Below are 14,150 nucleotides of genomic sequence, written 5' to 3'. Positions count from 1 at the left end.
CCTGAAATCTGATGTTTTTTTCGTGCTTTATTTTCAGCGGAAACCAAATAAGCAAGATTGTGCAAAAAAAAAAAAAAAAAAAATTGAATTTTGACATTTTGAATTTAAATTATGTTTTTTGCAATCACGAGTTGCGACAGGGCCCTAATCATTGGGAGCTATTGTTTCTAGAAACAGCTCCTGTCCCCCCAAGCCTACCCCTCCTCCTGGGCGGTTACGTGTGTATAGTTGTGTGTGTGTGTGCAGGCGTGTGTGTATGTGTAGGCGCGCGTGAGGGCATGTGCAGGCTTGTGTGTGTGCGTAGACCTGTGTGTATGTACGTAGGCGTGTGTGTATAAGTGTAAAGTCTTGTGTGTATGAGCGAGTGTGTGTGTGTGTAGGACATGGACGCCATCGACCAGGAGGAACGGATTCCAGGAGGCAGTGCTCGGAGCCGCGCCTGCAGAGGCCGGTGGGCGGTGGTGCTGGTGTCCCTATCCAAGCTGAAAAAGGAACCAAAACATCAAGGACGGTCAAATGAAAGCAATAAGCAATCGTGATTGCTCAATATAAATATATATATATATATATATATATATATATATATATATATATATATATATATATATATATATATATATATATATATATATATATATATATATATATATATATATATATACAGTTGTAGTCAGTTGTGACTCGGAATCGAAATTGAACTTATTTAGAACCTTTTCAAATTTTTTGTTACATGTGACTTAGAAGAAAAAAAACTTGAAGGCTGAGTGTTGAGCTCTCCTAGGAGAATTATGAAATAAATTTTCGGCTTCCTGTTTTTTTTTTTTGAAAAAAATAAATAAATAAATAAATAAATAAATAAAATAAATAAATAAATAAAAAGTAAATAAGTAAAAATTAAAAATGAGTGTTCATAGTAATATTCTATCAAGATTATGAATAATGGAAATCTTGTTAATAAATACATCGAGTTTTTAGGCGCTTAGAAATTTTATTTTTCCTCCTTAAAGTAACTTTTTTATTAAACCAGTAACTTTGCATCACACTTCTGACGGGGTTCGATGTTACACTACAAATAACATCACACTTCTGGATCCCCCGTACCTACCAGTATTTGTGGTTTGACCGGTTGGATGGGGTCCCAAAGACAGCTCTGTTTTCCGATTCAGACCAGAAGCCAAACAATCGCTGGCTCCAGCTCCCCCAGAGGTATTGATTCAGTTGGAGGACTTTCTAACCACGACATAATGACTAAGAAATCACGAAAGATCTTCGACCGTGATTGGAATCGAACCTCGAACCCTTCGGTTACGCGTCGTCCGACGCTTTACCTGGGGCCGTGGTAGCCTGATCGGTAAGGCATTGGACTCGGGACCGGAGGGTCTCGAGTACGATCCTCGCTGGTCGAAGACCCACCGTCGTCATTAATGGTGACTGGGTGACGTTAAATATGCTCGTGGTCACAATGTCCTCCAAGTGAAACGATACCTCTGGGGGTGCCAGACCAGAAAGTTGTTCGGCTCCTGGCCTGGTTCTAAATTCTCTCGAACTGTCCATAGATGGCACCACCATCTATTGTGTTGTCTCTGTATTGTCCTGGAAAAACAAATTGGATCATTAGAGGTAAAAAGCTTCTCCGCTGAGAATAGCTATATACCCCAATTGTGTGTTAAGATAAGACGCTTTACCGATCACAGGCCACCCTAAATGACAGGGTACGGTGCCTTGAAAATGCTGCATTGTAGCTTGAAATAGTTATACACTGTATTTTCCTGATAATTTGTGCTTTATTTAGGTTGGCATTTTAAGTTGGCATATTTCAGCTCAACGTTTATTTGATCCCTTTTCCTTTATCACGTGATAGTTTTAAAATTATTCTTTACTAATAATAAAGCTGAAAGTCTCTCTGTCTGTCAGGATCTTTGTGACGCACATAGCGCCTAGACCGTTCGGCCGATTTTCATGAAATTTCGCACAAAGTTAGTTTGTAGCATGGGGGTGTGAACCTCGATGCGATTTTTTGAAAATTCGATGTGGTTTTTTTTCTATTCCAATTTTAAGAACAAAATTATCATAAGTTGGACGAGTAAATTACGATATTATCATAACGTGGAAGCGCAACATGGGCACAAGCCAATTGGCGAGATACGAAATTATCATAACGTGGAACCGTAACATGGGTACAAGCAAATTGGCGAGAAAATTCACCATACATTATTTGTAAATATACAGGCGAGCCAAATGACCTTTTAATTCTTCTATTAGGGGCAAAGCCGTGCGGGTACCACTTATTAAAAAATAAATGAATGAATAAATTAAAATAAATGACAATGATAAAAAAGTCCTGTTTCTGAAAATGTGTGAATGCTGTTTTAAACATAAATTCGGTGCCACGTCAGAAGGGCATTCGTGGATTCCATCCTGGTGGATTTATGCGGCCTAATGCAATAAAAGGGCGCGTTTTATGCGATTATCGTCAGTGCCTTGTTCTTTTCCGGGCTCTTGTCGACGAACGCAATAACATTATTTCCTTATTTCCGCGTTATTACGTGCTGCCAAATCTATTAGAGAGCGCGCCTTTCTCCCCCCAAAAAAGTATTTGCCGCACGTTGCTTTACGATGCTTTGTATAAGTTAATGTAATTATCATGGTACCTGTCAAGCGGGAGTTGAAGTGGCTTTTGAGTGAATTTGCACAGATAGAGGCGGACGTACATAGTGATGGTTCGTTTCTGCCGTGGGGAGGTGAGGGATAGGATCTGTAGAAATGAGTTTTTGAGAAATTTGAAAAAACGTCTCTTAGATACCATACAGACAATATTGAAGTCCTGAAATCTGATGTTTTTTTCGTGCTTTATTTTCAGCGGAAACCAAATAAGCAAGATTGTGCAAAAAAAAAAAAAAAAAAAAATTGAATTTTGACATTTTGAATTTAAATTATGTTTTTTGCAATCACGAGTTGCGACAGGGCCCTAATCATTGGGAGCTATTGTTTCTACAAACAGTTCCTGTCCTTCCATGCCTGCCCCTCCTCCTGGGCGGTTACGTGTGTATTGTTGTGTGTGTGTGTGCAGGCGCGCGTGCGTGCATGTGTAGGCTTGTGCGTGTGCGTAGACCTGTTTGGTACGGATTTAAGGCGTGTTGTGTGTATATAAGCTACGACGCGTGTGCGTGAGAGTATATGTGTGAGCGTGTGTGTGTGTAGGACATGGACGACACTGTCCAGGAGAAGCAGACAGGATCAAAGAAGCCGGTGGGCGGTGGGGCTGCAGAGGTTCCTGGTGCAAGCTGAAAAAGGAACCACAACGCCAAGGATCATCAAATGAGAACAATAAGTAATCGTGATTGCTCAAAAAACTCAAGTACAAGACATTATAAAAATGCAAAAAATAAAAAATAAAAACTTATGAGAACAATAAGTAATCGTGATTGCTCAAAAAACTCAAGTACAAGACATTATAAAAATGCAAAAAATAAAAAATAAAAACTTTGTAGATACTGTCCTTTTTCTTTCCCACGACAGAAGTAGTACCAATACAGAAAAAGCCACATTAGTTTTTTTTTTAATTCATGACGTGTAGTTATTGACCACAAAATAACAGCGCGTGAAAAGTTGATGCTTTATTTAACTCCATGTTCAACTGTGATTTTTTTGGCTATTTACTTTTTTTCCTATGTTTTTTAACAAATGGGTATTCTATATTCGCTTATTGACATCCATTTGTTCTTGACTTATTCTTTCAGCTCCAGGCATTTTAGAACATCCTCATTTCAGAATGATCGGCCACTAAAGGTTTAAAAGGGTAAGGTGAGCGAAATCACTTCACCTAGATGTCCTGTATCTAACGGTACCAGTATTGACTTGGTAGATATGTGTAGTCCGGAGGAGATAAGGGTAAAGACACATAGACGCACAGACTACTCATCACAGGTTTTAATAGTATAGATTGTCATCAAGGGCACAAAACCAGACCCATCAACTGTGATTTAGATGCCGTTTTTTGAAAAAGAAGTTCTCTAGAAGTCATAACAACTATAGAAACCACAACAAACTGTTACAATATTAGTTTAAAGTTATCTCCAGTAAGTTTAAAAACAAATCTTTTAACTGATTTGAAAGTAACTGTGAACACAAGCGGCTTCTGCTTACAGAAGTAAGTTATAAATTACAGTAAAAAATATTTAATGATTTCCTGATGTGATGAAAATACTTAGGAATCAATAATGAAATGTGACATAGCATAACGAACTCCTATTGCACAGTCCAGTATTAGCTATTTGCTTCATAGCAGTCAAATAAAAATATCTGTAACTTAATTTATAATAACTACTAAATAGACGCTAATTATTCTTATTGAAGAATTTATTTGTCAAACAGCCAATGTACTAGCCGCTATTAACTAGATCAGAAATAATTGTGAACTATAACTACAACTACACATTTATCCGTAGCTACATAAGCAACGTGCTAGAACTGTTTAGTACACCCGTTAATTCAACTCATTTATTAAATGGTTTTTGCAAGAAAGAAGAAAAAATATGCCTGCTCACAAATTTCATCAAGATGTATCTAATAGTATTCCTTCAACAAGATTTATGATGTTACTGCTTCACTTTTTAGGCCTTGATCATTATTAACACTAGTCGTACCCGCACGGCTTTGCCCGTAGTTGAAAATTGAAGGGTCATTTGGTTTGTTTGTATATTTACAAATAATGGATGGCGAATTTTTTGCCAATTTGCTACGTTCATTTACTTGCTCATGTTATGGTTTTGCGTTATGATACCAAATCGATAATTTACTCGATCACGTTGTGATAATTCTCTCGGTAACATTTTCTTAAAATTAGAATAGAAAAAGAACGAAATCGAATTTTCAAAAAATCGCATCAAAAAAGAGCACACCCCCATGCTATAAACTAATTCTGTGCCAAATTTCATGAAAATCGGCCGAACGGTCCAGGCGCTATGCGCGTCACAGAGATCCTGACAGAGACAGAGAAAGAACCATACAGATACTTTCAACTTTATTATTTGTAAAGATAAAAGAGAAATGATTAAAGTAATAGTAAATGTTAGAAATAATAAATGTTATTAGATATGTTATATGATTTATCTACAAAATATATATACTTAGGTGTTAAATGTTCAAGTGTTACATAGCTTAGAGATGTAATTAATAATATAGATTTTGATTCGGATTTTGATTTGTGTTTGACCAATGAGTTAGAAACAAATGGTGCTACTGAAGATGTTGCATGACTTATCAATTACTAAATATATATGTACTCATGTGTTACATGTATATAAGTGTACTGTACAACCTATGTGTTTAAAAGCCATTAACCCGAGATTGCTCGCGCAGGGTATGACATACCCACCTCTTCCCTTTCAATCAAATTTCTCCCCACCTTTTTTTTTTGGAAGTGGACGATTCCTTGAGTAGCTGACCTTGAAGGGGTAGAAACGGTGGGGACATTCTAAAATTAGTTTCTTTGGAATTGACTTCTACAGGTGTATCATACCCTGTGCGAGTATTTCTGCTACAGTTCTGAACTAAAGCATACGCAATGCTTCCAAGAGACTTAAAATTAAAACTAGGATCTAGTGAAGACATTGCATCCCCTGCTAAAAAAGCAAAGTCAACGCACAAAAGCTGTACTGAAAGCCCCAATATAAAAGACAAAAAACAAATTTGTGTGTGAAAAATGTGACAAAAACATTTGCACGAACCATATGGCATGCATTTGCAAAAAAATTTAGAAATTGAATAATGCAAGTCTTTTAAGAAAGTATTTTACAATTATACTCTTTTCTCTAATTTGCATTTTCAACCTTTTTGAAAAAAAAAAAAAAAAACTAGAAAATACCAAAAAACCTCCTCGGCTATAAGATACCCTGTGCGAGCACTCCCGTTCGTTTTGGTCGTGCGAGCAATCTCGAGTTAAATATAATGAATAACTTACGGTGATAAAGTTTCGTTAAAAAGACATTGTTTAAACTTATACATGCTTAGTTCACCTGTTAAGCAACTTATTTGTTAAATAATTAATTATTTTTCTTAAATGATTTACTGGTCGAACAACTGTTACGTAGATTTTTCAAACAAATCATCGAATCGTTAAGTATCTGCTCAGTGCCACTGATCTGCAATGATTAGGATCGATCGAAAGGGAATCCATTATCAGCAATTAGAAGCGCGAATACCGCCGATGCCCCGAAAGTTGTTTACTGCAAAGGAACAAGAGTCAGATTCAAGAAGAAATTTGTTTCTGGGAAGATTAGATTGCTTGTGTCGGGTGGTGGGGGAAGATTCTTATCAAATTAGTTGGAGTGTCCTACGGAAAAGATTTTTTTTAGGGAAACAAATGTCAGTGTCAACGTAGGAAAACAGTGTCTATATACAGTCGAACCTCCACATATCGAACTTCCTCATATCGAAATTTTCTATATATCGAAATCCCAGCCAATTTCTATGTTCATTACATAGAAAAATTGTTTCATCAAAAAAATCTCTATATATCGATTTTTTTTTCGAGACATTCGTAGATTTTTTTTCCACTTTAGACTGTTTTTCTCATGGAAAATGAAGGTTAGTGGAGAAAATTATGTTTACTTAAGTTTGCTACGAAACTCATAAGGAATCTAGGGTTAAGGGGTGTGTAGAATAGGTCGTTGTTTCGTTCTGGAGTTCTTAAATTCAATCAAGTTTATTTCAAATCTTAGTTGTAACCAGTAACATTGTAAAATCATTTTCAAGTTCTCCCTTTTGTCTGTTGATTATCATTCCTAGTCTTTTTAGCTGCAGTAAAAATCATTCAAGTTAAGTAGATTGATTTTTTACTTTTCTCTCGATTACATTGTCAAAACAAAAATCCCCTAATGTTGCGGATCAAGTTGAATTGAAAAAGAATGAAGATGTATGTATGAATGAGCAAAAATGTAATTTCTGTTAATTTTTTTAATCATTAACTTTCATTTAATCCGATACTCGCATAAATTATAAATTGGGTTTTATAAACGAAAATTAGCTTTAATTTTAATGTTTTAGGAGACTTTTAGGATAAAATAAGATAGTTTCTATATATCCAAATTTCTATATATCGATTTTTTCCCTACAATTTGCTACTTCGATATATGGAGGTCCGACTGTAGCTTTCTTTTTAAACAGGGGTTGAAGCATTCCGAGTGGTCAATTTTTATACAATGCACACGTTTTATTAGACCCCTAACTAATAAATTTTTATGCAATGGACATGTTTTATTAGACCCCTAACTAATAAATTTGTATGCAATGGACATGTTTTATTAGACCCCTAACTTATAAATTTTTATGCAATGGACATGTTTTATTAGACCCCTAACTTATAAATTTTTATGCAATGGGCATGTTTTATTAGACCCCTAACTTATAAAGTTTTATGCAATGGACATGTTTTATTAGACCCCTAACTTATAAAGTTTTATGCAATGGACATGTTTTATTAGACCCCCTAACTAAAATAAGAGAATATATATATATATAAGATTTAGCATTCAATTTAACTTTGTGAAAGAACATAATTACTACCTTATAACGTTTGATTTATGTTTATATTGTATTCTATTTTTAACCATACTAGTGATGACAAAATAAAGTTTTTGACACCACTTTATTAAGGCTTTTGACAATTTAGCAATATGATTAACTTATTTACATGGATATTTTTTATTCCCCCTGAGTTAGAGGAAGAAAAACTGATTGAGAAAAGATATGTGATGAAGTAATGAGAGAAGTAATAAAAAATATTTTGAAAAGACAATGTTCCTATGAGAGTCGTTGTTGTAAAATATGGCGAAAAAGGCAACATTATTTAGAACAGTGTGCCCAAACTTTTTCTACGTCAGGGCCGCAACTCATATTAAAATCATTTTCGCAGACCAGAACACATATACAATTTTGAAATATTTAAAATTAATAATGAGGGGAAATAAGGAAAAAGAAAAAAAATTAAAACCAATGATTGCTATGCTTCTTTTATTAAATGCATCTGTTTTTCAGAAACCAAATTCGGAGCATTCGGCTCCAAATTCGTAACATTTGTCATTAATCGTGCTTTTCGAGATGTAATATTAAACGAAACAACGGGCCACGTGGAGCAGTTTGGCGGGACGTAGGTTGGACGCCACTGGTTCAGGCTCTTAGCTGCTGTTAAGAAAAATATTGAAGAAAGGAAAACTTATTTTGAACTATATATATATATACTAGCAAAAATACCCGGCGTTGCCTGGGACAGTAATAATTATGAAAAACAATCGTTACTTGCCCTTGTTTTCTCTTTTAAGCGAAAGAATTTAAAACAAACCTTTTTGACGTGATTAAAGATCGAGCTTCTTCCTTACTCATTAAACTAAAATAGCAAAAAGTATAAAGAACAAAATAGTATTAAATTAGAAAAAAAATTCAATCAGCTACTGAAATCTTTCTGAAAAAATTCTGGCGATATTTCTGCTGGTTGGTAGGATATAGTGAGCGAGTGTCCAATCAGTATCTTACTAATATTATATATGCGAAAATTTGTCTGTATGGATGTATGGATGTATGATGTTTGTTACTCTTTCACGCAAAAACTACTGAACGGATTTTGATGAAACTTTACAATAATATAGCTTATGCATCAGAATAACACATAGGGTAGTTTTCGTCCCGTTATGGGGGGCAAAACCCCCTTAGGGGGGCAATAAAACACAATTTTTGTATAAATTCTCTAATATTGGGATGAAAAATACTTGCACATATTTACATTATATGTCCATCGAAAGCTCTGATTTTTCTGCTGAAGATGGCACCTGTTCAAAATTTCTAAGTAGAATAAAAAACGAGTTATGAGCTTTTTAGATCCATGTTCGAAGGCTTTCCTCAACTCAATACAGTATTTAGTGTATCATCTCAACTCCCTGTCGATAGCGACAATTGTTGTATTGTTGACTTTCTTTGCTTTTCGTGATTGTTCAAGGCTTTTCTCAAGTCAAATCTTGAAGTAAGATTTTTGCACAAGATTGGCAAATAATACATGATTTGGCTGATGATTTTCCATTTAAACGGAACTTTAATGTAATTAATGGTTTTTATTATTATTTATGCTGATTGAACACTTACTCATTATCCAAACAACCAGCAGATCGCCAAAATTTTTGCAGAAAGATTTCCGTAGCTGATGCATTTGGCAGTTTTTTCAACGTTGCTGTTTTTGAAGCCGAAGACTACGTCATAATGTTTCTCAGCTTTCACCATGTAAACAAAATATCGCCAATCAAAGAATTTTCAAAAGACTTTTTTACTGTGTTAAATAATCCAGCAACTAAATTAGGCAAATCCATAAACAGCACAAAAACTTCCATTAATTTTCCTTTTTGCACAATTTCAAACAATCACCAAATTTTATTACTTATTTTGGTAACATTTCGGATGAAACTGTTTAGCGCCATTTTATGGTGACCAAAAATATCTCAGCATCTGGCGACGATATCTCTGTAACGAAAATTAATATCATATCGTTTTACAAAGTAAGGAAAGAATGGGGGAGCATCATCGAAGGTACCCCGAAACGACTTTCGCAAATTCGGTAAAATCGCACCAAGAGCCACAATGATTGAAATTTCCCGAAATAACTAAAGCAAGTATAAGGGGATTACGAGCGCAGCTACTTTTTTTTAATCACTTCGTACTTCATTAGCCATACAGAGAAGGTTTTAGACTCCATGTTAAAAAAAAAAATATCAACAGATTAATCTTTTTAAACATGAGAAGATTAATTTCATGTTTTTTAAATTTGTATATGCTTAAATATAGTACATTCGTTTCTAAATCAATACTACTTTGTTCTTTATACTTATTGCTATTTTGGTTTTATGGGTAAGGAAGAAACTCGATTTTTAATCACGTCAAAAAGATGTGTTTTAAATTCTTTCACTTAAAACAGAAAACAAAAGCAAGTAACGATTTTTTCTAATAATTATTACTGACCCAGGCAACGCCGGGTATTTTTGCTAGTAAATAATAATAATAAACCATTAATTACATAAGTTCCATTTAAAAGTAAAATGATCAGCCAAATCCATTTATTTTTAGCCAATCTTGTGGAAAAACGTTACTTTAAGATTCGACTTGAAAAAAGCCTCAAAAAGTCAGACGAAGCGCAAAAAATAATGACTTGGGTTGATGAAAGCCTTCGAACAGGGAACAAAAAAGCTCATAACTCGTTTTTTATACAACTTAGAAACTTCGAACAGATGCTATCTTCAGCAGAAAAATTGGCGCTTTCGATGGACATATAATGTTAATATGTGCACATTTTTTTCCACCCCCATATTGGAGCATTTATGCGAAAATTGGGACTAAAATTGGAACAAAAAGGGAACTATCAATCGGATTTTTTTCGAACTGGTCTATAAACCTTCCCAGTACCAAACTAAAAAAACGGTGAAAGTTTCAGCCAAATCTGCCGGGTAGTTTCTGAGATCTTAGGGAACAAATTTACCAAACTCCATATATATATATATATATATATATATATATATATATATATATATATATATATATATATATATATATATATATATATATATATATATATATATATATATATATATATATATGTGTGTGTGTGTGTGTGTGTGTGTGTGTGTGTGTTTTCCAAATCAGGCATTTACATCTGAACAAGAAAACTCTTTGGTAGAATATTTGGTTCTTGCCTTCAAAATGCATCATGGGTTAGTAACTGTTGAATACAGAAAATTGGCTTATCAATATGCAGAAGCCTTAGGTATGCAAATGCTTAGCAATAGGAAGGAAAACTGTCTGGCTGGACTGGAGTGGTTGTACGAATTTCTTACGCGAATTATGTTGAAACTTCGTTATCACCATATGTCATTAACTATATTATTCGATTTTAATTCTAACATTAACCATATGTCTCACTGCAAAGTGCATCTTGCATTAACTTTTTCGAAAATATTTTAGAATATATTGTAGAACTGTAGTTTTAGTAATTATTTCTCCCTGTAAAGCAAAAGATATGTCATTGATTTCATTTTCAGTAGTTCAATTCATTTGTCCCATTAGACTCTTGGCAAGTATCATTGGATCCCAGAGAAGGGTTCCAGTAGGACAAAATGTGTTTATCAAATAAATAAAGCTCTTGTTGAAAAAAAAAGAGGTAATATTTCTCAAGCTTTTACGACTAAATAGAGACATATTTTTTTTTTTGTAAAAAAAAAAACGATTTGTAGAATATGATAAAATTTAGCCTTATTATTGTGTACAAGTGGTACCCGCACGGCTTTGCCCGTAATAGAAGAATTAAAAGGTCTTTTGGTTCGCCTGTATATTTACAAATAATGTATGGTGAATCTTCTCGCCAATTGGCTTGTACCCATGTTACTGTTCCACGTTATGATAATTTCGCAATTTGCTCGTCCATCTTATATTTTTTTTTCTTAAAATTGGAATAGAAAAAGAACCACATCGAATTTTCGAAAAATCGCTTTGAGGTGCACACCCCCATGCTACAAACTAACTTTGTGCCAAATTTCATGAAAATCGGTCGAACGGTCTAGGCGCTATGCGCGCCACAGAGATCCAGACATCCTACAGGCATCCTCTGGACAGAGAGACTTTCAGCTTTATTATTAGTAAAGAAAATGCTAAAAAACCCGTTAGATCCCCCGTTTCCCCCATACAGCGAACATTTACTGTCTAAGTTCAACTACCACTTATATCAATAACTATTCTACAACTTAAATTTTAATTCACTGTCTGTGTGTGTTTAGAAGTGCAATCGCGTGTAATTACAAATGTTGACAAGTGTAGATCAAATATCGCAACTGTTAATACGATTATTTTTTCAGGGAAATTAAACTTTTGTAATAGTTAATGCATTTGAGTGTTTAAACTACTAGTGAGGATAAATATTACTTCAAGAGTGCTAATTTCAATCATTATAGTTATTATAATGTTTCTATAACTATTGTTCAGGATAAAAAAAATGTTTTCATGAGAAGATCCTCATTTCGTATGGGGGGGGGGGATGATTTCATTCATTTCTTGGATAGTAAAGTTAAACAATAATTTTTTGTGCAATTTAAATACAGATTTTGACCGAAGCAATGCTTATTTGTTGCGTGTAATTGTTTGGTTGTTCATTGAGAAGAGTGTACACAAAGTGCTAAGATAACTTACTATTCTCAAAAGGAACGGATTGGTATTTGGTTATAACATTGCGTTGAAACATTATTTAATTCTCACTTTTATCAGTGAATATCCATTAAGAAAAAGCGGGGGTGGGGGGGGTGGGGGGGGCGGTTAGCTAATGTGCCGAGATGCTATACACGAAAGCAATGCGTAATAAAACAACAAAATAAATTAAAATCGATGCTTCTAATTTCTTAGAATATTTTAAACAGTTATAACGCGATTTACCATGCATGAAGTAATGTTTTGTTTCTTCATTTTAACAGCAACAGTACTGTTGCTCAGAATCCTGCAAGGAGTCAGTCAAATTTGTCAGTGAAATTTAGATCAGAACTCTGCTGTAGAAAATAAGTCATTAAACGATATTTTTCGACCCTTGGGGATTCGAGTGCATTGCTATTGCATTATTAGCACGACGCTCTAAGCAACTGAGCCAACGGGCCTCCGTTTTGGGATGCTATTCAGTTACAGCAACGAGTGATAAATCACAGAGTATTTTTTTTTCTACAAAACAACCACATCGAGAGTTCTCTTTACTTTTTTTTCCCAAAAACTGTGAAAAAATATTTAGAATGATGCCTTACTTACGAAGTTTGATAAAGTATCGAAGAAATTATGGCATTTCCACACAAAAAAAAAAAAAAAAAAAAAAATGAATTTTGACCTTTTGAATTCAAATTATGATTTTCGCAATCACGAGTGTGTGTGTGTGTGTATGTAGGCATGTGTGTTTATGTGTGTGTAGGGAGTATGTGTGTAGGGGGGTATGTGTATGTGTGTGTAGGCATGTGTGTTTGTGTGTGGTGGGGAATGTGTATGTGTGTGTAGGCATATGTGTTTGTGTCTATGTACAGGCATGAGTGTGTGGGTAGTTGTGTGTAGGTGTGTGTGTAGGTATAGGTGTCTGTATGTATGTGTTTGAGTGTGTGTATGTGTTTGTGTATGTGTGTAGATGTGTTTGTGTATGTGTGTAGATGTGTTTGTGTATGTGTGTAGATGTGTTTGTGTATGTGTGTAGATGTGTTTGTGTATGTGTGTAGATGTGTTTGTGTATGTGTGTAGATGTATGTACTTGTGTGTGTGTGCGCGCGTGGTTGTGTATGTATGCGCTTGTGAGTAGGATATGGATGCAACCTGGAGACGGTTTTCGCTAGAGGAGCAGCATCGTGAGGAGCCGGTCGACGGTGATGCTTTTGAGGGTGCCGGCGGGAAAATAAAATGAAAACAATAAGCAATCAAATGAAAGCAGTCAAATGAAAACAATAAGCAATCGTGATTGCTCAAAAAAAAAAATCTAAATTTAATATATTTGATGATTGGTAAATAACATGTTAATGAATTCTTTTTTTAACTACCCAAAAAAACGACGTAAGTTCTTTTATATGCTTTTTTTTTTAAATTGTTGTTATGCATTGCAATCGACAAACCTTTCAAGTAGAAAAAACAAAAGCTACGTGATACTATTTTCTTGAGCAAGATATTTAAAATAATACTATTTCCTTACATTTTGACACACACACGTGCACGCGCGAACGCAAGCACACACACACATGCCTACGTAGACACACACAAAAGCACAATCGCTCGCGCACGCACACAAATACGACACTTCTACTGCACTAATTTGATCAGTTGTGTAAGCACTCGTTTTAATCGAAATGAATTTAAAAATTATAAAGTGGAAAACATTTATTTTTTTAAGCATATAAAAATGGAATTTCCGTCCCTAAATTAAAAACTAGATTCTTTATTTTGAATTGTTCTAACTGCAGAAGTGTTTTTTTTTTAACTCTTCATTCCTAAAAAAACAGCATTAAAAAAATATTTTTCGTAATGTACTGATGAATAAAAGACTCAGTTCTGTTAAATGACTAACTCCTTTCACTTGAATTCTGAAGATTAAAACTTTTGCTTTCAAATTA

The sequence above is a fragment of the Uloborus diversus genome, chromosome 5 (genome assembly GCF_026930045.1).
Source record: "Uloborus diversus isolate 005 chromosome 5, Udiv.v.3.1, whole genome shotgun sequence".
NCBI lineage: Eukaryota > Metazoa > Arthropoda > Arachnida > Araneae > Uloboridae > Uloborus > Uloborus diversus.
The sequence above is the reverse complement of the archived record's forward strand: the minus strand, read 5'-3'. Positions refer to the sequence as shown.